The sequence below is a fragment of the Ornithodoros turicata genome, unplaced genomic scaffold (assembly GCF_037126465.1).
Source record: "Ornithodoros turicata isolate Travis unplaced genomic scaffold, ASM3712646v1 Chromosome31, whole genome shotgun sequence".
Lineage (NCBI taxonomy): Eukaryota > Metazoa > Arthropoda > Arachnida > Ixodida > Argasidae > Ornithodoros > Ornithodoros turicata.
In genome coordinates this window covers 1,211,570-1,235,240 of record NW_026999355.1, presented here as the reverse complement: position 1 = coordinate 1,235,240, position 23,671 = coordinate 1,211,570, and the positions used below count along the sequence as shown (strand labels likewise).

Genomic DNA, 23,671 nt, shown 5'->3' with positions numbered 1-23,671 from the left:
GAGGAATATATACGTATATTTTTAAATTTGAGATGGTCAGGTTCCTTGCTTGGTCGAAATTCGCTGGAATTAGCCTCGAGACAGCTCTAATATTTCTTGATGCGCTTACGTCTAGCATCGAGGCTGTTATAATGTCCGTTGGAGCGTTACGCTACTGAAAACTCGCAAATTTAAATAAGAAACAGATTAACTACAACAAGTGTCATCCTAGCTCGTAGGAATTATCAAGGGAGCGGAATTGAAACTACGTGGATTTCTCCCCGTTGCTACACCAAACACCTTTCACTTTGCATACTGTGATCTTTTAGGGGCAGCTCGCGATGGAAGCACCGGCATACTTACCTGGTGTCGGGAAGCCTGTGATCCATGTGGCAGGCTCCCCGGGTGGAGGCCAAGACATTGCACTGCGTTTTGGTTGAAACCCGCCACTTCCCCAAATCGGGGTAGCTGGGACGCGCTCGCCCCCGTTTCTGTCGAACTTAAAAAGAAGAATATGGATTAGTTGCATGGGGCTGGAAGGTCTTCAGTTGTCTAATTGCTCCAGCAACAACGTAAGTATCCTGAGAGCAGACGACCCTTCGCCGTTGCGCCCTGTTGCGTCACCGCATGATACGCCCATCTGGTCAACGTTCCTTTCTGTGAGCCGTGCGCAAACCCAAAGGAATGCAACGTTTCCAAACGAGCGGTATTTTTTGCCAAACCCCAGAATGTGCCGTTGGCGCAATAGTCCAGGAAAGTTGGCAATACAAAACGGACGGCTGCGAAACCACGTGATCTCCAGTAGCCATTCGCGGCACTTCCCTCCTAGGAGCACGGGAAAGGGAAAACATTGTGCAGGAATCGCTGTGCAGATTATCATTGAAATGCAATAGCATTTATGACGCCATCGTTGCCTATCGTGGCCTATGGAAACTGATAGCTGATTGGCAACCACTGGCTTTTCTGTGCCCCCCTGACGAAGACACAATCTATAACACTTCCCGTACATTTTGACATGATGGAACGTACAGAAGACTCCGACGGACATTTGTGCGTTCGATCATGTCAAGTTTTAACCAACCTGCTCTATACTTAAATTTCTTTTGCATCCGAGAGACAAGGACAGAAGAAACAGACAGGAAGGCTGCGCCTGTTTCTTCTGTCCTTGTCTCTCTGCTGCAAAGGAAATTTAAGTATGACTTACCAACAGGTACCGTACAGGTTGTGGGAATTTTATCGTCACTGGCTAGATGCAAATCGAAGACTTCATTGCCCGCGAACCAGTTGTTCTGCAGCTTCTTAATGTCCGTATGGAAGCCTCCCACGACGGTCATGGACATGTTCTATTCCTTAGAGTTTTGTACGAAGGTGTTGCTGGCAGAGTAATTGAAGAGTTTGACTAGAAGGAACCTCTTGATCTTGCCTTTAGAGTACCCCGCATTACCAGCACAACGAGGGCGGGGGGAGCATCCTTGTAGACCACTTCTACGACGCATAGGTCTTCGCCAGTCATCCTGGGGGTTACCGTTTACAGAATGAAAGTTACAGAGGGATACTCGTGTGTTTTCTGTTGTGGGTGGTTCTCCGCGACTATCCGATTCTCAAAGGAAGAGGAAGTGCACAAAGCTCTCCCTCCTGTACCACAGTCACCTTGCAAAAATACTCCAAAAGCCGGGAGACGACATAACTGGACAAAAAAGTAGAGAACTCCGACTTAACGTAACCAAATAACAAGTTTTACTCAGACGTTTCGTTCGTCATGCGACGGACATCACCAGTGTCGAACTGGATGAGAGATCATACAACCAGTCGCTATTTAAGGAGATGGGAGTATTGTTCGGGAAGGGGGCCGCGGTTTTTGTTACAAACCGATGGGTCACCACGTATGTGCCACGACTCCAGAAGCTTCCTGGGTCCCCATCTTTGTTCGCGAGCCAAGGGCACCGCGTTGTCGAAGTCGAAACAATATCCCGTGTCCCAACAATGCTCTGTACGTCCCGTTTATGTTCTTTGAAACGAGTGTTCCGTTTTCTGCCTGTCTCGCCAATGTAGCACGTGTCACAGTCTTGGCATTGTACTTTGTAGACTACTCCAGACTGGTCTTCCGGGGGGAACGCGGTCCTTCGGTTTCGATATGACACTTCGAAGTTTAACATGCGGTTTGAACGTAGTCCTGACGGCCGTGGTCCGCACGGTCGAAAGCTGGCCCTGAACTTCGGCATCGACTGTTTGAAAGCCCGAGTCCTCGAGAACAAGTCCAAACTCAACGACTCCCGTCATCGACTTGACTTAGCCGAGAAAACGTTGTTGCAGACCCTTCAACCCGACGAGATGCGCCAGATTTTCAGCGCCAGGAAACAGGTTGAGCTGCTTGAGAGACAGAAACGGATTATCGGGACTACGTTCAAACCGCATGTTAAACTTCGAAGTGTCATATCGAAACCGAAGGACCCCGTCCCCCCAGCAGACCAGTCTGTAGTATACAAAGTACAATGCCAAGACTGTGACACGTGCTACATTGGCGAGACAGGCAGAAAACGGAACACTCGTTTCAAAGAACATAAACGGGACATAAAGAGTGCGACCCACGCCACTCGGTTTAGGAGGAGGAGTGTCGTTGGGAGGAACCCGAGAGGTCTGCCTGCCTGATTAGGCGGCATGTTTCTCGGGAAGGGACAGGTGGTGGAGAGGAGGAGAGGAAAGGGTGAAGTGGAAGACCGAGCGGAATCCGCTCGTGGGGAGGATAGCTGCGTCCATGGGCCGACATCAGGGGAACTGTGCCGGCATACGCCTATTACACATCTGAGGGAAACCCAGGAAAAACCTCAGACGGCACAGCCGGCCCGCGGATTCGAACCGCGGACCTCCCAGTCTCCAAGCGCACGCGTTACCGCTGCGCCACCGGAGCTGGTGCCACTCGGTTTAAGACGGAGCTTACAGAGCATTGTTGGGACACGGGACATTGTTTCGACTTCGACAACGCGGTGACCTTGGCTCGCGAACAAAGGTGGGGACCCAGGAAGCTTCTAGAGTCGTGGCACATACGTGGTGGCCCCTCGGTTTGTAACAAAAACCGTGGCCCTCTTCCCGAACAATACTCCCATCTCCTTAAATAGCGACTGGTTGTATGATCTCTCATCCATTTTTGCACTGATGATGTCCGTTGCATGGCAGACGAAACCTCTGAGTAAAACTTGTTATTTTGTTATGTTAAGTCGGAGTTCTCTACTTTTTTTGTCCACAGTCACCTTTCCCGTCTCCTTTTAACCCTCCTCTTTCCCGCCTTGCATGGGTGCACAGAGCTGCCGTCCCCTAGCAGGCTGACCAAACCTTCTCCAACATCATCCCCCCTCTCCCTGTCTCCATACGTCACCAACTTCGTCTGCAGCGGATAGGGCGTGTATTACCTTAGCCGCGGTTACATGAACGCGACAGAAACGGGTCGGCTTGGTTTATAGCAGCAAAACCTCTCCCATGAGGCCGTGTCAACGAATCTTCAATGAAGGATGGATATGAGGAGGTGCTATAAGTCAACTCAACCCGCCTCTGTCGAGTTCATGTAACCACAGCACTTGTCTTCTTTGCGACTGTCTCTTCAGTGTATTTTTTTAACAGGTTCGTCATTTCTCGGGATGGCGGCACCTCCACTTCTGCTTTATCTCTCAAGGTGAATGTGTTAAACGCGTCACAGGCGCATTCCCTATTCGCGGTAGGTTGGTCCAGGTCTCCGAGAGGGCAAGGACGTTGCACTGGGCCAGTACAGGGTCTCTCGCTATGTCGGTAACATGTCCATTGTGTCTCTGAACCCTAGTGTAATGTTGTTGTTTTCCTTGGCCCGCTGTCCATATTTTCGGAAATCCCGTGAGTAGAAGGTAGCTTCTTGGTTATCTAGAGCCCATCCCGCTTGCACAGTAGATGGAGTTGGTGCTTTTCGTCGTTTCCACGAGACATTCTCGCCCGCTTAGCTTGTCGCATTTTACACAAATGCGGTTCGCGTTGCTCTGAGTCACCCTCGCACGCAGTTGTCGGTACGGCTCGAAACGTTACACTTGAACTGGAGAAGTTATTCTGATGACAACTGCTTGAACCGACATGGCGGCGTTGCTTCCACCGTGTGACATCTAAGCTTTCCCCTCCCGCACAGCGGTACCGGTGACGATGGAACCGCTTTCCATAGTCAGCCACGCTCAGGCGTGGATCATACGTCCTTGGCCGACTTCACAGGGACCTATGCCGTCCTTTGTCTTAAAGGGACTATCGCTGGGGTGCCGAACTCATTCATGTCCGAGGGCCGCATTGAGCCATGAATGAGCAACGCGGGCCGCATGCCACAGCTTTGGGGTTGCCTGTTTCTAACATATATAACACAACACAGAATATAAAACGACATAAAACATAAATATTTGCATGGCACAATATTTACATGGACAGGTTTCTCCGCGACAACGTACGAATCTTAGGATAGTTTTGTCCCACGTAAGAACAACACGAAGCCGCACCAACTTCAGCGAACTTGTTCTTATCGCTGCGTCGCACTACAGGTCAATCAGTTCCATTTTTAAGTCATCAGGAACCTTGTTCACAGCTACGGAAAACGGCGAGCCAGAAAGTTCCGTTTCAAGTCTCCTGAACTCATTCGGGAGATCACCAAGCCTGCAACTGAACAACTCTGTTTTTGGTGGCATTGAAAGCACCAATATTATAAATGGGCCATGTAGGGTTTACTCAGAGTTTTAGGTAGGAATTAATGTTCTCGTAATACCAATCAAGTAAAAAATAGACGCAGGGGCATGTTCAGGGAGTCATCAGCGAAGATGACGGAAGTAACACAGAAACAGACAGGGAACGTCGAACTTTCAACCTGTAATCATACGATTAAAGGTTGATTCTGATTCAAAGTTGAAAGTTCTGCGTTCTGTCTTTGTGTTACTTTCGTCGTCTTCTCTGTTGTCATGTACTCGGACCCGTTCGTCCCTTATTTCGAGAGTCATATCGGCTGTTACAGGTCAATGGCAACAATTTGCTATCACTAAACAACGCAGGATAAACGGCAGAAGTACAGAGCCAAATCATAATGCCACGGGCATTGATGAAGCTTGGACGGATTTTTTTTTTCTTTCTTTTGCTCAAGGCCCACGCCGGCCACATGCAACCCGCAGACCACCACTTGGCACCCCTGGACTATCGCTTCCGTCGCGGTGGATTCCGAACATCAGTGCCATTTTACTCCTCCTTCATCACCGACAATGAGGTTGAAAATACGATGCCAATTAGTGGAGTCGTTTCTTTGCAATTTCACGCACGTAAGGCATGGCAACAGCAGACCCCGGATGCAGAGCATTCCGGAATTCCCTCCCCGGAAATCGGAGAAAACGTCACTCGGACAAAGCCAATCAGTGGTGGCCCTGGGCGAACGTGAGTCCTGAGGAAACTGTGCCGACATATATCTGAAAACTACCCTCGTTTTCCTCCTTGACAACCTATGAGCTGAGATGTGCTCATCAGTAAATCAAAACCAATCAGCGAGCGCACTTTGGCGCGGACAAGGCCAAATCAGGGAGCGGCAGAGAAACCTTATAGCGTCCGACCGCCGGGCGGGAGTGATGGCGTCGTCGGGTGGGTGCAGGATGTGGTCTGCAGGTCGAGGGAAGTCTTAGATAGCCTCGTGGAATGCTCTTTCGGGACATCATACGCGTTTGTAGCCACGAGCATATCACCGCGTGTTCCTCGGAGCATGGTCATGTCCGCACTCACACTGGTAAGCGAAAGTCGTAATCATTATTTACCGAGGTCCTTTCACTCACTATATTGCGGTTCGAACGCGAAACAGACGACCTCGGAGACAATCACCTGCGCTTCGCTCCCATTCGTGTGTCCGGCTTACGTCATTCTGGCTTAGCTGCACAGGGAGTGAGAATATTTAAAACTCGTATATTTAATACGTGCCCTGTTTTCGGAAGAGAAACGTAGGCAAGTGGATTGTGAAACCATGCATGCCGAATATTACCGTATCGGTCTCACGCACACCTTTCCAGACGCGATCCCGATGCGTCCAGGGAAAACGCGGGGAAAACGCACTCAGACAGCACAGCGGGCGTGCTGATTCAAACCCGGGTAGCCTCTCCGTCTCGGCGTGGAATGCCATCATCGTAACCACTAGGCCTCTTGGTCTACTGATTCACTACAGTTTTGTAGCTGCGCTTGAACACTTGACCCCCAAGGAGCAGCCAATGACTGCAGGGCTTACACTGCGACATACCAAGCCTCAATAAAGCTCGAAGGGTTCGCTCATATATGCCATCGCATTTAAAATAGGTATGGGGTAAAAATAAACACCCTCTATATGCGATACCAACACTTCAAGATGGAGGGCTGGCATACAACGAAATCCTTGATCAACCGAACACCTTTCTCACTGGCATAGACGTCCAGGGCGCCTACTTGTCAGTACACACACCTGTATCAGTGGAATGTTCTCCCCTTTGGTTTCTCTGTGGCTTCACGAGTGTTTACAAAACTCCTCAAACGATTCGTGGAATTCTTACGCACAAAAGAAACGAGGCTTCTAATCAATTTCGACGATATCCTGCTCCTCCTACAAAGTGCCCACGCTCTTCGAGAAGTCACGTCGGAAGTACTGACCATCCTGACCTTGCTCAGCTTTCAGGTCAACTACACCAAAATCACAGATGACCCCGTGTCAGTGCCTTAGTTTTCTCCACTTCACGCTGAACACTCAATCGGTGCTAGTATCGCTTGCTCTGGCTAATCGAGATTATATTTCCAAATCCATAACGGAGCCTCCTGTAAGATAGGTCACGACAGCAAGGGAGATATTCTTACCGTCTTAGCAGTATTCCCACCCCCTTTGCACTACTGGGCTCTCCAAAGTGTCAGAAAAATCGTCATCTCACAGGGCTTCTGGGACACGCAAATTCGGCTGTAAAAAAAAAAAAAAAAAAAAAAAAAAGAGAAACGTAGAGGAGTTGACGTGGTCGGCCACAAACATTCACCGTAGTCAAGGTTGCTCCCTGCGGGAGAATCCGTAGCGGTCATCAAGAAGCTAGGCAGTGCTCACTCCTGTGTGATTCCGCCCCCCAAATCCCACTCGGGGTAGAGCTCAACCAGTCTTCTACCCAAACCGCTGCACCGAGAGACACAGACCCAATTCAACGAACATATACGCTTTAATCAGTGACAAGGGCACCACTTATATCTGTCACGCTGCACTTAACAGATCCTCCGTTCAGCCAAAATCTCGCGGCCTACCTCGACAGCTGTCGGCAAAACACTGCCCTCTCCCCCAATCACGAGGCTCTTTTATCTGCTTCGATAAGCGGCGACTGCGCCCCACGGGGATCATGGGCGAACTGCAGCGTTAACGCGTTAATGCTCCTCGGTGTTTGTTTTATTGGTCAGTTACCACATGTGGACTCACCAAGCTTCCTTCATTGTGGTGACTTGAAATGTCTAGAGCACGTCTTCACTGCTCACATTCCAGGCCTTTCAGGACGACTCCTAGTGTGTTTAAATCAGCTACACTCGAGGGGATACCACCTCCGGCGGCCCCATGTATTTTCTATGGGACAAGCTTTGCAGTCTCTTTCGGTAAATAATGAACCGATTTTCACGAGACTGGTCTTGTTGGATAGCATTCGGAAATGCGCTTTGTCGCTTCAGGAAAAAATATTGCTTTTCTCAAGACATTTTTCTAAACGCGTTATTGAAGCACAAAAAAATACCAAAATTGGATACTCAAGCTTTGACACGCTCTGATAAAAAAACTAAGAGACCTATGCGGAAATTTTCCTGGAGCGGCAAAGCAAAAATCTTTCTAGAGCATTTTAACACGAGGATCATCCACATCCGATTATCTGCTCTCTCGATATATGATAAAATGTGAAGGTTGATAACGCGCTGCATTTTGCGCCTCCCTGTGGCGCCATATCGCGGGCTAAAGGGGTACAAAGAATCCCTCCGCCACACAGCAGCGTAAATCCAACACCCTATCCTAGATTCCCTTTCCTGAAAGGTTCCATTCCCTCTGATGAAGTCTTTGAAACAGCTCTTTTTGGGAGATTAGGTAAGGGAATGACAAAAGCGTCTGCTGTTTGGGATTGTCGGAGATAGTATGTGTGTCGCAATCTCCCAGTCTGTTCCCTGCCTAGGGTTTTTCCGACCTGATCGGTATGGCAATGCAAGTTTTCCGGCAGGCAAGTCTGCAGCTATGTCGATCACCCTTGTTTGTTTTCTGTGCACAGTGGCCACCAATTTTTCGGTGAAAGGACCATGTATCCTAGTTTTATATGGTGCTGTCTTTGAAAGCATACAAGTTTTTAATTGCACTGAGTATGAAAATCGACACTGCTTTTGTTATTAGTTGCTCCGGAGCAGGGGTTTAGGAAAAAATGCCCCCACCCCCCAAAAAATCAAAATGCCACCGAAAAAAATTATCCCCTGGAAGAAATGTGCACAAGAACATGTCCCCTGAGGGACATCCAATATTGATGCGCGTGGTCTTGTTCACTTTGGACGTCGGCTTTTTGCTACAGTGTGAATAAACACGGGGGGGGGGGGATATGAAGATGAATTAAAGAAAAAGGGAAAAAAGGAAAGGTCAACCGAAGCGAGTAGTCGTATATTCTGTTTGAATTCCGAATCAAACATGCAATTCAACGTTCGAATTCCTAATCGCATCGATGTTTCTTCCAAACCGAACACGTATTTCAATAATTGATTGATTGATTATTTAAAAGAGAACCAGGGAGAAACATTTCAATAATGTCGAAGCTGCACACGTTAGACTAGAGGGCATAAAATAATGTGAGCGCTGCTCCAGCATGGAAAGCAACTGAGGACACGAAACGTCTAGGTAAATTGTAGCAAGATAAGCTAAGTTGATGAGGAAATTTAAAGATTACGTCCGTTTCATGCTGAATAATGATTTCGCATGTGGTGGTGTGGGGCGCCAGTTCTGCCTGTTCACGATTCTCGCTGGGAATGAGATCTCTGTTGAACGTATTAGTAGAGATGATGCTTTCTGGGAAAATAAGATGCTGAATCCACTCAGAATGTTCTTTCATCACTGCCTTCTCCCAGAGTTGGTTGACCCCCGTCAGAGCCGTGGAATGCAGATTCGGGACCCGAGCTACATAACTGAGGCACGGAACGCAAGGGACCAAAGAAAGCAGAAACGTGATGCATGTAAAGAAAGCACCGAGGAAGAAACAGTGGAGCTAGATAAAGCAAGCAAGAGGTTGAAGCAGTTGGAAAAGGAACTGCTGGATCCGTGAAAATCATGTTAGCATTCTAAGTCTCTTTCTGGGGTGGGCCAACACACAGCTATCGTACCTCGCATAACCTGTATCAGCGTGATTTTCATTGTGATCTTTTTATTCAGGTAGCTAGCATTCTCGCCAGTGTTTTTCATTGACTCCGCTCTGATTCCGCTTCTACTTTGCCGTTGCATTCATGCCTACGAACAAACCTGATACCGCCGCCGTCGAATTTACGGTTCTTCCAACAGTTTGCCCGGATATCCAGTCCACGCGCTACTGCTATATGTGTGCGACCTCGGACCTGTCTTGTGGCTTTCTTCATCGTTCCATAGGTCCTTCGCAGACGATCACTACGCAGTTGTTTACCCCGCCTACCGCGTGTCAGTGTGATTTTCATTGTTAATTTTTCATTCAGGTAGCTAGTATTCTCGCCAGTGTTTTTCATTGACTCCGCTCTGATTCCGCTTCTACTTTGCCGTTGCATTCATGCCTACGAACAAACCTGATACCGCCGCCGTCGAATTTACGGTTCTTCCAACAGTTTGCCCGGATATCCAGTCCACGCGCTACTGCTATATGTGTGCGACCTCGGACCTGTCTTGTGGCTTTCTTCATCGTTCCATAGGTCCTTCGCAGACGATCACTACGCAGTTGTTTACCCCGCCTACCGCGTGTCAGTGTGATTTTCATTGTTAATTTTTCATTCAGGTAGCTAGTATTCTCGCCAGTGTTTTTCATTGACTCCGCTCTGATTCCGCTTCTACTTTGCCGTTGCATTCATGCCTACGAACAAACCTGATACCGCCGCCGTCGAATTTACGGTTCTTCCAACAGTTTGCCCGGATATCCAGTCCACGCGCTACTGCTATATGTGTGCGACCTCGGACCTGTCTTGTGGCTTTCTTCATCGTTCCATAGGTCCTTCGCAGACGATCACTACGCAGTTGTTTACCCCGCCTACCGCGTGTCAGTGTGATTTTCATTGTTAATTTTTCATTCAGGTAGCTAGTATTCTCGCCAGTGTTTTTCATTGACTCCGCTCTGATTCCGCTTCTACTTTGCCGTTGCATTCATGCCTACGAACAAACCTGATACCGCCGCCGTCGAATTTACGGTTCTTCCAACAGTTTGCCCGGATATCCAGTCCACGCGCTACTGCTATATGTGTGCGACCTCGGACCTGTCTTGTGGCTTTCTTCATCGTTCCATAGGTCCTTCGCAGACGATCACTACGCAGTTGTTTACCCCGCCTACCGCGTGTCAGTGTGATTTTCATTGTTAATTTTTCATTCAGGTAGCTAGTATTCTCGCCAGTGTTTTTCATTGACTCCGCTCTGATTCCGCTTCTACTTTGCCGTTGCATTCATGCCTACGAACAAACCTGATACCGCCGCCGTCGAATTTACGGTTCTTCCAACAGTTTGCCCGGATATCCAGTCCACGCGCTACTGCTATATGTGTGCGACCTCGGACCTGTCTTGTGGCTTTCTTCATCGTTCCATAGGTCCTTCGCAGACGATCACTACGCAGTTGTTTACCCCGCCTACCGCGTGTCAGTGTGATTTTCATTGTTAATTTTTCATTCAGGTAGCTAGTATTCTCGCCAGTGTTTTTCATTGACTCCGCTCTGATTCCGCTTCTACTTTGCCGTTGCATTCATGCCTACGAACAAACCTGATACCGCCGCCGTCGAATTTACGGTTCTTCCAACAGTTTGCCCGGATATCCAGTCCACGCGCTACTGCTATATGTGTGCGACCTCGGACCTGTCTTGTGGCTTTCTTCATCGTTCCATAGGTCCTTCGCAGACGATCACTACGCAGTTGTTTACCCCGCCTACCGCGTGTCAGTGTGATTTTCATTGTTAATTTTTCATTCAGGTAGCTAGTATTCTCGCCAGTGTTTTTCATTGACTCCGCTCTGATTCCGCTTCTACTTTGCCGTTGCATTCATGCCTACGAACAAGCCTGATACCGCCGCCGTCGAATTTACGGTTCTTCCAACAGTTTGCCTGGATATCCAGTTCTATTCCGCTGTGCTGTCCGTGAATGACAAAGATATGAAAATAACCAGTGGTCTCCCCTCTTCAGCTGAAAAACAAAAAAAAAGAAGAAAAATTTCGCATATTCGTTTCGAATACAGCTATTTACAATTCGTTTCGCATGTAGTGCCCCTGCGAATTAATTTCTATCGGAATGAAGTTCACCAGGGCGCCGACAATCGCTCATCGGATCGCTCATCATTCCGTCACCCATAAGTCAGACATCGAATAGGACGAAGGTATGACATTGTAGTAGAAGTTCTAAACAAAAGTGTTTTGTCGCCTATTTGTGTCCCCCTGCCCGATTGTGACAGTTTCCAATAAAGGAGAAATAAAAAATGGTATGAGACTCGTAAACATCAAGCATAGACATGAAAGAACTAAGATGTGGGTTCGAGTCCTACAGCTGGCTAACCTTTTCAGTGACTTTCTTCTTTCATCGTTAATCAAGCATAGGTTCACTTGCGTGTGTGTTTTGCAGATTGGAGAAATTCTATATGGTAATATAATCAATCAATCAATCAATGCACCACACTTTTTCTGTGAATACACAGCACTTGGCTTTACGAAAGCCTAGCTTCTATCTGCGAAATGTTTTGCAACTCCCAGCCAAAGAAACATCAGCAGGTCAATATAATTTTAAAGAAATAAGCGCGGCGAACGAAACGTAACACTTCGACTTTGCGTGCGGGTGTCGAAGAACTCAGACATGGAAAGCTTAGGAAAGCTAAGATAACATCAACCCCAGAAGTCAGGAGATGCAGTCCACAAAGAGACAATGAAGAAGAATTCGCCTTGGTCGGACCTGTCTTTTTTCCTTTAGCTCAGTTGACCTTGGCAACCCACACATGACGGGAGATCCCTGCACCTCAATAGTCAAGGAGGTCACACGTGTTTATGGAACTACACAATCCCGCGGAGGAGAAACTCGTAACAGGGGTATTGATTAGAGCTTTCACCGTGATGAGACCCGGATGTTTGTGTGGCGCCATCTACATGCGACAAAGTCGTGAATCGGAGATGGCTCCTCGGTGATATCCCCTCTTACGACAACAATTTCCACACTTCATAATTCATTATTCATTATTATCCCCTCTTAATACAACAAGATTGCTTGGCCCATGGTCAATGCCCAGCTCGTCAGGGAACCGCTCTATATCGCCTGTCTACTTTTCAGGATACTAAAACATCATTAAAACAAAAATAAACTGATATTCCTGTACTGCCAGCAAACTATCATACATATCGTACCACTGACGCATAATTCTAGAATTGTCATGTCCGCAACACAATGTCCGTGTCCTAGCGGTGAAATGCAATACCAAGGGTCACCTAAAAACGAAGAAGAGGAGTCAGTCCATTGTAGATTTCTTGAGGCAACAGCATCACAGCCTCGTGACAGCTGCCGAAATGGAATCTGTGCTGGACAGCACGACGCCCACAAGTCTTCCCATAACCCAGCTTCACTGACATTACATCCCATCATGTCCCGCCCAGTCGTGCTTACTGGATTCTCGGAAGATGTTGACTGGCGCCCATTTCAATTTGTCCGTCCAGTGCCTGGTGTACGCTTCTGCGATCTATGCGGGGTTTTGCCAAAAACTCTGCATCTCGTCGAATGCGCTCACGGATTCTGTCATCACTGCTTCAACCAGCTGCTTGTAGCCGGATGCAAGTGTCCATTTGACGGATATGGCTACAGAGCCAGCTACGTGAAAACCTTCGAGCGAGAGCGAGCTGTTGCAGTTCGAAGTGCACTGCTGGAACTACGCCAACGGTTGTGATTTTGAATGTGATTATCTCTCAATGATATCTCATTTTCTCAACGACTGCGCTCGGCATTCAGTTGGCTGTCCTCGTTGCAAGCGCAGAGTTCCTCGCAATGAAATGTTTGAGCACAACACCACAGACTGCAAGGATTCGCGTGCTCAACAAGAAATTTGCACTTCTCACGCAAGAGACTTCGCAGCAGACGGCATTGTTCGAGTAAGCCAAGATATGCAGCGTAGCGTAATATCCCTCTGCAACGATCAACAGGCCTTGGAAAATAAAGTCAACGCTTTATCCTCAAGTATCAGATGCTTAGGGAAAAAGTTGCTGCAGGCGAAAGAAGTCGTGGAAAATGCTGTCAATGCAGGCAACGTGGAACCAAGACGAACTCCATGCCCTTCAGGTTCATGTCTCGGGGGACAAGAGAAAAGTGACCAAAAAATTGCTACGTCGTGTTGGAGAATCAAATGCTACGGCAACGAAAAGAACAAGGATGAGGTGAAGAGAATAGCGGGTGGTGTGTCTGAACGAGCCACGAAAAGGAACAAAAAGACGAAGGATTAGCCAGTGACAACGTGTCTCACAAGTAGGGTGCTGTCGGCTCGGGGGAGATATCAACTGGCGTCCCCTATTTAGATACTCTGATAACATTTGGACAGATAATGATGTACTCTTTGGACACACCTTGAACCTTTTACGTTTCTTCGTGCCCCTGTACACCCCTTATTCGTTGTGCCAGTTTCGTATCTCTCCACACTTTCATACGCTGCTCCTGGCCAGTTACTTCCCTTCCCATTTAAATTGCAGCAGACCCAATATCGGGTTTGGGAACTGGTGAGCCGTTGCATTTTCTCCATGTCGGGTGGACATCCAGCTCAAGACTTGGAACATGTGCTGTGACATTGTCGTTTCCTTCGTGTTCATTACTTCACATAGAATCCTACGTCGGAAATTAATCTGAGTCACGTCCGCACAAGTTTTCTCCAGTATTTCGCGCGATGATTTTGGATTTTTGGAAACGAACTAGTTTTAAATTGTTGTCAGTATGCATCAAGCAATAGTAGCAACACATCATGCAACTCTTTTCTCGTATAATATACGTTGCACCGCAAACTGCAACTCAGCCTCTTTCATACCGTGTGCATTACGTAAGATGTTATCCTTCAAAGAGCTATAGTCTGTTGTATTGTTGTGAACCAAACGAAAGACTGCACCAATGTCCACTTAAAGTGCCAGTACGAGCTCAAGAAATATTTGTCTTATTTCGTATCACAAATCAAAATCTCTAAAAGAACCATCACGTAAAATACAAATGCCGTCCAGTGCACATCCATGAATTTTCGAAAGAACGCCGCAAAGCTCCATAGATTCGGATTCTCTGACAGCAGGTGGCGTCATTGTGAGTTGGCGTCTTTCACCTGGCAAGAATGTGGGCCATTTCGCTGTTCATTCGGCGTCGGAACCATGACCTACTAGATTATACCGACCATGTCAACCGGCAACCCCTATGAGGAGTCCGTCGCCACGATCCGCTAGGAGCGCTACACATCGGCCCGCAAGATCTACACCATGATTGGACAATGGAAATTTGAATTTTGTACGCGCAGAAGCGGACGTACGACGGTGCGAGTACCGTAACAGACGACAGCAAAAGCTTCTATGAATATGCGTAGAATGATGATGATAATCAACTTTAGAAAGAAGCGTCCCTCGTGGGACATCCACCGCTTGTACAAAAATACTAAGGTAAGCTGAAGTACAAAGTATTGTAGAAATTGAGGAAGCAATAACCGTGCCGATGAGTGGCGCCACCGCTAGCCTCTAAATGCTGCGCTGGGAATGGGTGCCCATGACATGGTCGCTATAATCTAGTTGGTCGTGGTCGGAACACAGAGCTCTGTAGTTGGAAGTCTGTCGGCGGCTGTGGTGGGGAGATGGAAATCGACCTTTGCGGGGCAGGTTGCCAGATACATTGCAGATTGCGCAGCCTATGACATCATACCTCTCTAAACCAGAAATTAATTTTACAACGGCATGGCCAAGCGCGTAAAAGCATACGCTCGTTGGTGGTAGCGAAGGTCGTTCTGAAGACCGGGAGGTGGTTCGAATCCTATACCACGGGCAGTGCTGTCTGAGGGTTTCCCCTGGTTTTCCGGCAGATTTTCCAGAGGGATGTCGACACAGTCCCTCGGAAGTCGGCCCATGACGCATACTAACCCTCCTGTCCCCCACTCCTTCCTGTTGTCCTCCCTTCATCTGCCCACGTCTGTACGCCGCTCACAGCCGCAGTTGCGTCGCGGCGCTAACATGCAATAAAATATGTGATAAATTTTTACATTTGCGCTTTATACAGGGAATTTTCTTTATCATTCACAGATTTTTAATAAAAACGCTACGAGAGCAGCTAGATGTCGTTTTTGCAGTTGAGTTATATACAGGGTGTTTCTTTTTAGCTGCGACAAATTTTCATAAAAGAAGGAGATGTCTTCGGACGCCTTTACTTTTGTCATTGGAATACTCGACTGGGCTGCTACTAGGAAACCGTATTTTTCTCAATTAGGAGAATAATTAACAGAAATATATTTATGAAATAATATTTTTCCCTCGTTTTCAGCATAAAGAAAACATTTTTCTGAGTCTAGAACCAAAATTTTACCTTTGTCATGTGCGAGGAGTATTCTCGGGAGCGAATTTGGACGGAGCGGCGAAGGGAGTACAGCTGGCGGAGCGCCGAGCTGCCGCGTGGATAGACAACGAGAACTTGACGAACTACAGTGTAACGGAACCTCGGCCGCCAGGAGCATGCGCCGTACGATCCCGCGTATGCGTTCATCGGGTGCGGAAATCTCCATGACGCGAGCTCCCGCGCGATGGTCGCAGTCCATCGCAGTCTCATCCTGTGGTTTTCGCCGACATGCCGAGACGATGTTGGATGGTTGGTTCCCCTAATTCACATCAATATTCGCGGGGCATCCAATGCCATATGCTTCCCAGCATGGGTGTACCGAAAGGGGGGCCAAGAAGGGGCCGTGGCCCCCCTGGAACTCCGAGGTCGCTTGTAAAAATAGTGCGCTCTTTAGTCATAGGTCGTAATGATTATTCTCAGATGTCATGATAGGAACCTCTGAGCACCCACACAGTGCGCAACGTCCGCTTCCAGAAAAATATGTGGTAGGGGGTTACACATTTGCCCTCCCCCCCCCCCCCCCCCCACCTTGGAAAAAATCCTGGGAACGTCAATGCTTCCCAGTGACGAGACGCGCGGCTTTTGATGGCACGAAGTAATCAGACCGCCGGAATGGAAAGACCAGAAAGAAAGAAAGGTGCCATCGACTGCACGTGTTTGTGGCGAACATTTCCATGACTGCGATTACGAAGGCGACGCTGAATCTCTTCAGCGTACTCGATAAGAGCTGAGTGTCCCCAAGCAGCAAAATGTACTGAAAGTCGAGTGCAATAGGGGTGGACGGGTAGGTGGAAGGCCTTGAACAGACTCTTGAAACTAAAGAACATTCATAAGACACATACCGCCCACCCCTATTGCACTCGACTTTCAGTACATTGTGCTGCTTGGGTCGTTTGAAACAAGGTGTAGTGCCATTACAATACCTGTCCACACCGGAGAAAGAATATCCACCTAAACGGCGCAAAAGTGTGAGTACTTTTCGCTATTGGGGCTAACAAGGATCTCTCAGTCCGTGTGGTCCAAACGCTATCAGAGATTTCAGGATCATGTAAATTGGTTAATTCTCATCTGCGCGGCTTGGAACCTTACGGCCGCTTACGGCACACGAGAGAGATAGAGAGTAAAAAAAAAGACATAATAGAAGGTACAGAACCTAGTAACTAAACTCAGATGGTGCACTGTTGATAAAAATAGACTTCAGTAAAGCATGATCTTAGAAACTATACTTAATATTTATTAATTTAATATTTATATATACTTATTATAAACAGAATATTTATGTAATGAACATATGTATTCGTTCTTTTCTCTTCACTCATCTGCTTTCTTGTTTACAGGTAACTTCCTCAGCAGAACCTGAAACTCCTGAGGTGAGACAGCATGATCACTGCAACCCACTATTCAGAGCAGACAAATGCTGTGCAGCCTCCTTCCAGATTCCTCTTTACAGCATTGTCTTACCTACCATTCGGGCTCTGTATATTGTTCACAAGTTCCTTTTTTTTATTATTTGATTTCAGTTTACTTTATCATGTGCACAAATATGATATTGAGGAGGACATTTTTTTTGTTGACACCTGAATAAGCTAGGTTGCTTTAAGAGGTGCAGACTTTTGTTCCTTACCTTATAATCATTACTCAAGTGGATTATATCCATTTGCATTCACCTTAACTGGAGTTGCATACTGTGCTATTCTTTTTCTTCTCTCAAACCAGGGCGGCCCAAGTGTATGGCAGCTAAAGTTCTTCACCGGGATAACATGTCAGAAGAACTCCAGCAAGTGCTTTGCAGTTCACCTCTCGAATAAAGAAAACTACGTTTTATTCACCATCTCGTCCGGAGATTTTGTTCCTGCTACAACTCTGTGCTTTCTTTTCCATTACCAAAAATAACCTTACCAACCACTACTATATCGGTGGTGTACTGCTGCGTTCAACTTGCTCTGGACATCCTGTAAAGCCTGTGCGACTACTTCAGCCCTTATTTGCTGGTAACATTGTTGCCAATACAGTTGTTAGATGAGCTGTATGGCAGTGTAAACTAGAATACATCCTGTGCTTGCATATGCATAAAAATTATGTATTATATGCTACACATAAAAAAATGTGTAGCATATAATGTGTATATGTAGATGTATAGCTAGTGGTAGTGCTAAAAAATCCTACCCTGCATTTGTCCGCCATTGCTGAATATATTACTTTCATAAAACACTGCACAATTAGCACTTGTATAGTATGGCTGATCACTGATGGTTGAATTTGTTTTTCAGTTCCCTTTGATCATGGTCCCACATGCATAAGCTTGTATGCCAGGTTTTACTGTTATAAATCACAGCACGTAGCAGTTTCACCTATTAGCTCTTGTGTATTTTAGTTAATTAGTAATTAGTATAAATTAACTCGTAATTAGTAATTAATAACAAAAATCACTGCACTCTCTGGTGCACTACCAAACGCGCACGAAACACAATAGCATTGCAGCAGACGAACGGCGGCCCTTGCGCTGTGACCGTACATGATTTGTGTGCGTAGCAACCGCAAACCATGTCCGACGACATGACAATTCCAAACAAAACAATCCGTCGGCCGTAGGTCAGCATGGGCCTCGTCCAGTCGACGTGGATGACATAATGTGATATCCGCTGTGCAGCCACACTGACCGGCCAGTGGCATGGCCTAATGGGTAATAGTGTCCGCTCGCTGGTGGTAGCTAAGGCCATGCGGAAGATTTGGTTTGAATCCACCACCGGATGTACTGTCGAAGTGTTTCCCTGGGTATTGTGGGAGATGTCCCAGATAAATTACGTCACAGTTCCCTAAAGTCAGTTGAAGACGCATCACAAAACCCCCTGTGTCCCTCACACCGTCCTGCTATCCTCTCTCCATCTGTTCACGTCTGTACGGTTGCTTCGAGGAATTAAAAGAAATCGCGCATTAGGGAGCTTTAGCACATCGAATGCGTTCCACAGGAACAAAACGAATACATATGAACGGTAATGAAGAAATTAGTTTGGAACATGTCGAAAAATCTGCTCAGTGTTAATCACCGTTCTACAAAAATACCACAAACGTTTTACGAGGAAATTTGCAGATCGTCATGGCAAGTGTTGCGATGTTTAGCGGCAGTGTGAAAATTCTCGGCAGCGTCAGCAAAAGTGGCTAACACCTGCCGCTGAAAGTCGCAACACCTTTCGTGGTCGTACGTAATACGTACGCGGTCGTGGTCGTACGTGGGGCGTAATATGCGTCGCCCGTTGCGTCCGATATTTTTTTTTATTCCGTGTTAGCGCCGCGATGCAACTGTGGCTACAAGCGGCGTACAGATGTGGACAGATGGAGAGAGGTACAGCAGGAAGGAGTGGGGAGAGGGGGTCAGTATGCGTCCTGTGCCGACTACAGGGCGAACCGTGCCACTACTCATCTGGAAAGTTTTCAGGAAACCCAAGCATCCGACAGCGAAGCCAACGGTAGGATTCCAACCCACCACCTTCCAGTCTTCAGCACGGCCTTGGCTATCACCAACGGGCGGGACGCCTTAACCCACTCGGCAATGCCGCTGGTGTAAGCGTTTGCCCAGGTGGAGGAGGAGGAGGAGGAGTGTCGTTGGGAGGAACCCGAGAGGTCTGCCTGCCTGATTAGGCGCCATGTTTCTCGGGAAGGGAAAGGTGGTGGAGAGCAGGAGAGGAAAGGGTGAAGTGGAAGACCGAGCGGAATCCGCTCGGGGGGAGGATAGTTGCGTCCATGGGCCGACTTCAGGGGAACTGTGCCGGCATACGCCTATTACACATCTGAGGGAAACCCAGGAAAAACCCCAGACGGCACAGCCGGCCCGCGGATTCGAACCGCGGACCTCCCAGTCTCCAAGCGCACGCGTTACCGCTGCGCCACCGGGGCTGGTGTTTGCCCAGGTAGGGTCCAAGTCAAGGGCATTCAACGGACATATCAGTTCTTTTTGCAGTAGTGCAGTGTAGCAGTCCTGACGGAATCCATGAGCGCACACGGGCATGTGTATAGCCCACTGAGTGAAACTCCCGAGACACGGGAAAGAAAACGGGACTTTCAGTCAGTAGAATGTTTCACCAACTAGCCTACGTCCTCACCCTTCATGTGTATAGTCATGGCCAGCACTCCGCACAGCTGGCAGAAGCGCGCATCAGAGACATCGTCCACGAAATGGAACGACCTGTAGTGCACGCTTGACGCGAAGCCCGCAAGAATGGCTGGACTGGCTTATCTAACGCGAGGGCCTCCGTGCAGGTTAGATAAGGCGAGACTGCCGCAAGCAGCACAATGTACTGAAAGTCGAGTGCAATAGGGGTGGACGGTATGCGTCTTATCAATGTTCTGTTGATTCACGAGTCTGTTCAAGGCCGTTCACCTACCCGTCCACCCCTATTGCACTCGTCTTTCAGTACATTGTGCTGCTTGGGTGGTGAGTTCCCTCTGGCCTTGAGACGTGCTTGCGGTGGAAGGAAGCAAGTGCAGCGGCAAGTGTAATGCGGCTGCTCATACTGCACGCATCCGTTGTGTGTGCTTGTGTGTGTGTGTTTGTGTGTGTGTGTATACAGAATGTATGTGTTATTCATAGGGAGTGACTTTTTCGGGTTAAACCCGATTCCGCTTGGTTATCCCCCCCCCCCCCCGAACTGACCTGCGACCAATTCGGGTTAAACCCGATTTTGTCCCCGAATGCCAGTCACTATGAAACCCTCAAGTGACGTTTCCACTGAAAACGAACAAGGGTCGCCACGTGTAACACATGTAAGAATGGGTCACTTACGTTCCCAGCAATACACCCATGTGTGTCAACACTACCTATGCTTTCGGGGACTACCGCTGGAAGGTCACGATCCCACAAAAAACAGAAAAAACAACAAAAAACACAAAAGAGAAATTAGGAAAGGACTTAATCGACAAGAGGAGAAAGAAAAACAACGGAAACAGCCGAAGGCACAATTTTCGCACGATTTCTCCCCAAATTACAGATTTAAAAACGGCGCCCGATTTTTACCCGGAGAAATCGGAGAAAGGCATTTAACCCGAAAAACTCACTCCCTAGTTATTCGCTGTTGAACAGTTATACGAAAACCGGTAACCGGGATATTAGAGAGTTTTATTACATCGTACGCAAAGGCGATAGCGTACGTAACAGATAGCGTTGGTGGTTTTGCGCACTGCGCGAAGCCCTCTTTCTCTTATGGGCATGCGCAGAAGCATCAACGCTATCCCTTACGTACGCAAAGGTGATAGCGTACGATGTACTAAAACTCACTATTTCTCATGGTTCGGTTTACGGTTTCGGTTAAAGACCGTGTGCATTTTCGGTTAGTACATCGTACGCTACCACCTTTGCGTACGTAATGAATAGCGTTGATGGTTCTGCGCACGCCCATAAGAGAAAGAGTGCTTCGCGCAGTGCGCAGAACCACCAACGCGATCTGTTACGTACGTTATCGTCTTTGCGTACGATGTATTGAAACCCTCTAATCTTGTATTGCTGACGGATTAGATGATCTGATAATCTACTTTTGTACTTCGACAGAAAGGGGGGAGCGAGCGCGTACGCAAGCCCCCCCACTACCAAAAATTGCATGTCCCATCTACCCCGATTTGGGGAAGTGGCGGGATTCAACCAAGGCGAAGTGCAATGCCTTGGTCTCCACCCGGGAAGCCTACCTCATTGATCATAGGCTATCCGACACCAGGTAAGTATACAGGTGCTTGTATCGCGAGCTGCCCCCAAGGGAGCACTGTATGCAAAGCGAAGGGTGTTTGGTGCAGCTACAGAGGGAAAAACCACATTTTTGGAATGCGCATTCTTAATAATTGCTACGTGCAACGATGGCACTTGTTGTAATTGATCTGTTTCTTATTTGAATTTGTGAATTTTCACGAGTGTAATGCTGTAACGGCAATTACGGCATCCTGAATGGTAGACGACAGCCCGTCAAGAAGTATTAGCTGTCTTCGATTGGGGCTCTGTGAACTAGTGCGAACGGTGCAAGTCCCACCAGGAGCACATTCCCCATGGGCGATAGTCGTGACGTTGCCCACCTGTGTGAGAGGGACAACGGCGAGCCCTTTCACCGGCACCACCACCCGCTCGCATGGTCGCGGGTAAGCTACTACCTGCAAGTGCTCCCGTGCGCTAGAGTCTATGTAAATCGCACTCAGAGGTGCCTGTGCGCTTTTATATGGAATTCCGCGTATGAGCCGATGCGTCGTGGCAACCTTTTTAGGCCGATCAAACTGGGTGGCCTAGGTGTGTCTTGCCTGTTTGCCCGTCAACTTGTTTGGCGCTTTTGTTTTGTACGCGAGCAACTGAATCCCTCCTACAGCATTGTATCGCTGCGATTCTTCGTGACGAAGTCCCTGAAGTCTTTGTGTCCACGGTTTATGACACACCAATGTCTGTCTGGGGCTTCTACAAGGAAGTAGCCGCCTCTTTCCGTTTTCTGTTAGCTCGTTTCTCGAGGGAATATCTGTGCGAGACCACTCGGAAGGGGTTGTATCACGCCATCTTGGACTCCCTTTTTCCGCCACCAATGTATCGCACGATGTTTGAACCCCAGCCTGGGGGTGACATCCTTATACGTGTGAGCCGCATGCCTATTAGCGCATAAGTGAAGACATTCTTCTTCCGTCTTCACACGGGGACGTTGCCGCTACGTGCATGGCTTCGTGACAGGGGCTTCTGGGTTCCCTGGAACAATTTCAACTGCCGTCTCTGCCCTGAGGAGGAAACAATAGAACATGCTTTTCTCGGCTGTAGGGATGCCATCTTCTTCTGGGATGTCTTCCAGCGCACATTCAAGGAAGATTTTCGTGTCTCCCCGTTCAATTCGCTATCTTCCTCTGCGGAGTGGTAACGCACTGCCGTGGGATATTTTAATCCTATTAGGATTATATGCATTGTGGGTCGCACGTAGGATATATGACGCCAATGAACCGCCTGTAGGATCGTGGCCAATATTTCGGCGAATGCTGTTTTCATTGGGAGATTTTTTAATCTGCACGTCTTGTGAGGAGACATCCTAGAAGTGGCTGCACGTGATTGACCTCCTTCGGGCGGGACCCGTTGACTACTGAGACATTTTTGTGTTCTTTTTCCCTTTGTATTGCTCCATCCCTCCCGCCCTTTTGGGTTGTGCTGTATGTTACATGCCTGTTCGCGGAGTGTCACTGGCAACTATAGTGCTGTAATGTAGATAGTGTACATATCTATTGTTTTACACCGCATCTTGTATATACCATTGACACATTAATATCAGTTTGATTTTTTTAAAAAATTAGCTTGCGTGGCTCAGTGGTTAGCGTGTTGGCCATATCACGCCGAGACTGGGGGTTACCCGGGTTCCAATCCCGGTGCCGAATGTGCTTTTTGTGGCTTTTGTTTGGGGCTGGGGTTTTTCCTGTGTTTCCCTCGGACGCTCGCAGATATATGTCGGCACAGTTCCCTTAGAAGCCGGCCTAGGACGCACATTCCCCAAGGTCCTAAGTCGTGACGTTGCCCACCTCTGCGACGCCGACAACAGCGAGTCCTTTCACCGCCACCATCACCAGCTCGCGTGGTTGAATGGCAAGCGGCCATGTCACGTCGAGACCCAGAACGTTCGAATCCCGGTGCGGTCTTGGGTTTTTCCTGGGTTTTTGTCAGACGCTCTCAGACATATGTGAGCCCAGTTACCGTAGCAGTCGGCCCAGGACGCACATTCTCCAAGGACATTAGTCGTGACGTTGCCCACCTCCGCTACGCCGACAACTGCGAGCCCTTTCACCGCCACCACCACCAGCTCGCGTGGCTGAATGGTAAGCGGCCATATCACGTCGAGACCCAGAACGTTCGAATCTCGGTGCGGTCTTGGGTTTTTCCTGGTTTTTCTCAGACGCTCTCAGACATATGTCAGCCCAGTTCTC

The 23,671-nt window shown here is 48.1% G+C and overlaps 1 non-coding gene and 1 pseudogene across 1 annotated transcript; one reads left to right on the top strand and one right to left on the bottom strand.

Moving 5' to 3' along the window:
- The first annotated feature begins 334 nt into the window (after window positions 1-334).
- Window positions 335-460, top strand: LOC135373781 (U1 spliceosomal RNA; annotated as a pseudogene).
- Window positions 461-21,301: 20,841 nt separating this feature from the next.
- On the bottom strand, window positions 21,302-21,467 carry LOC135373772 (U1 spliceosomal RNA). Its single transcript, XR_010416581.1, has one exon. It is a non-coding gene; the product is annotated as a U1 spliceosomal RNA (small nuclear RNA).
- Window positions 21,468-23,671: the final 2,204 nt, after the last annotated feature.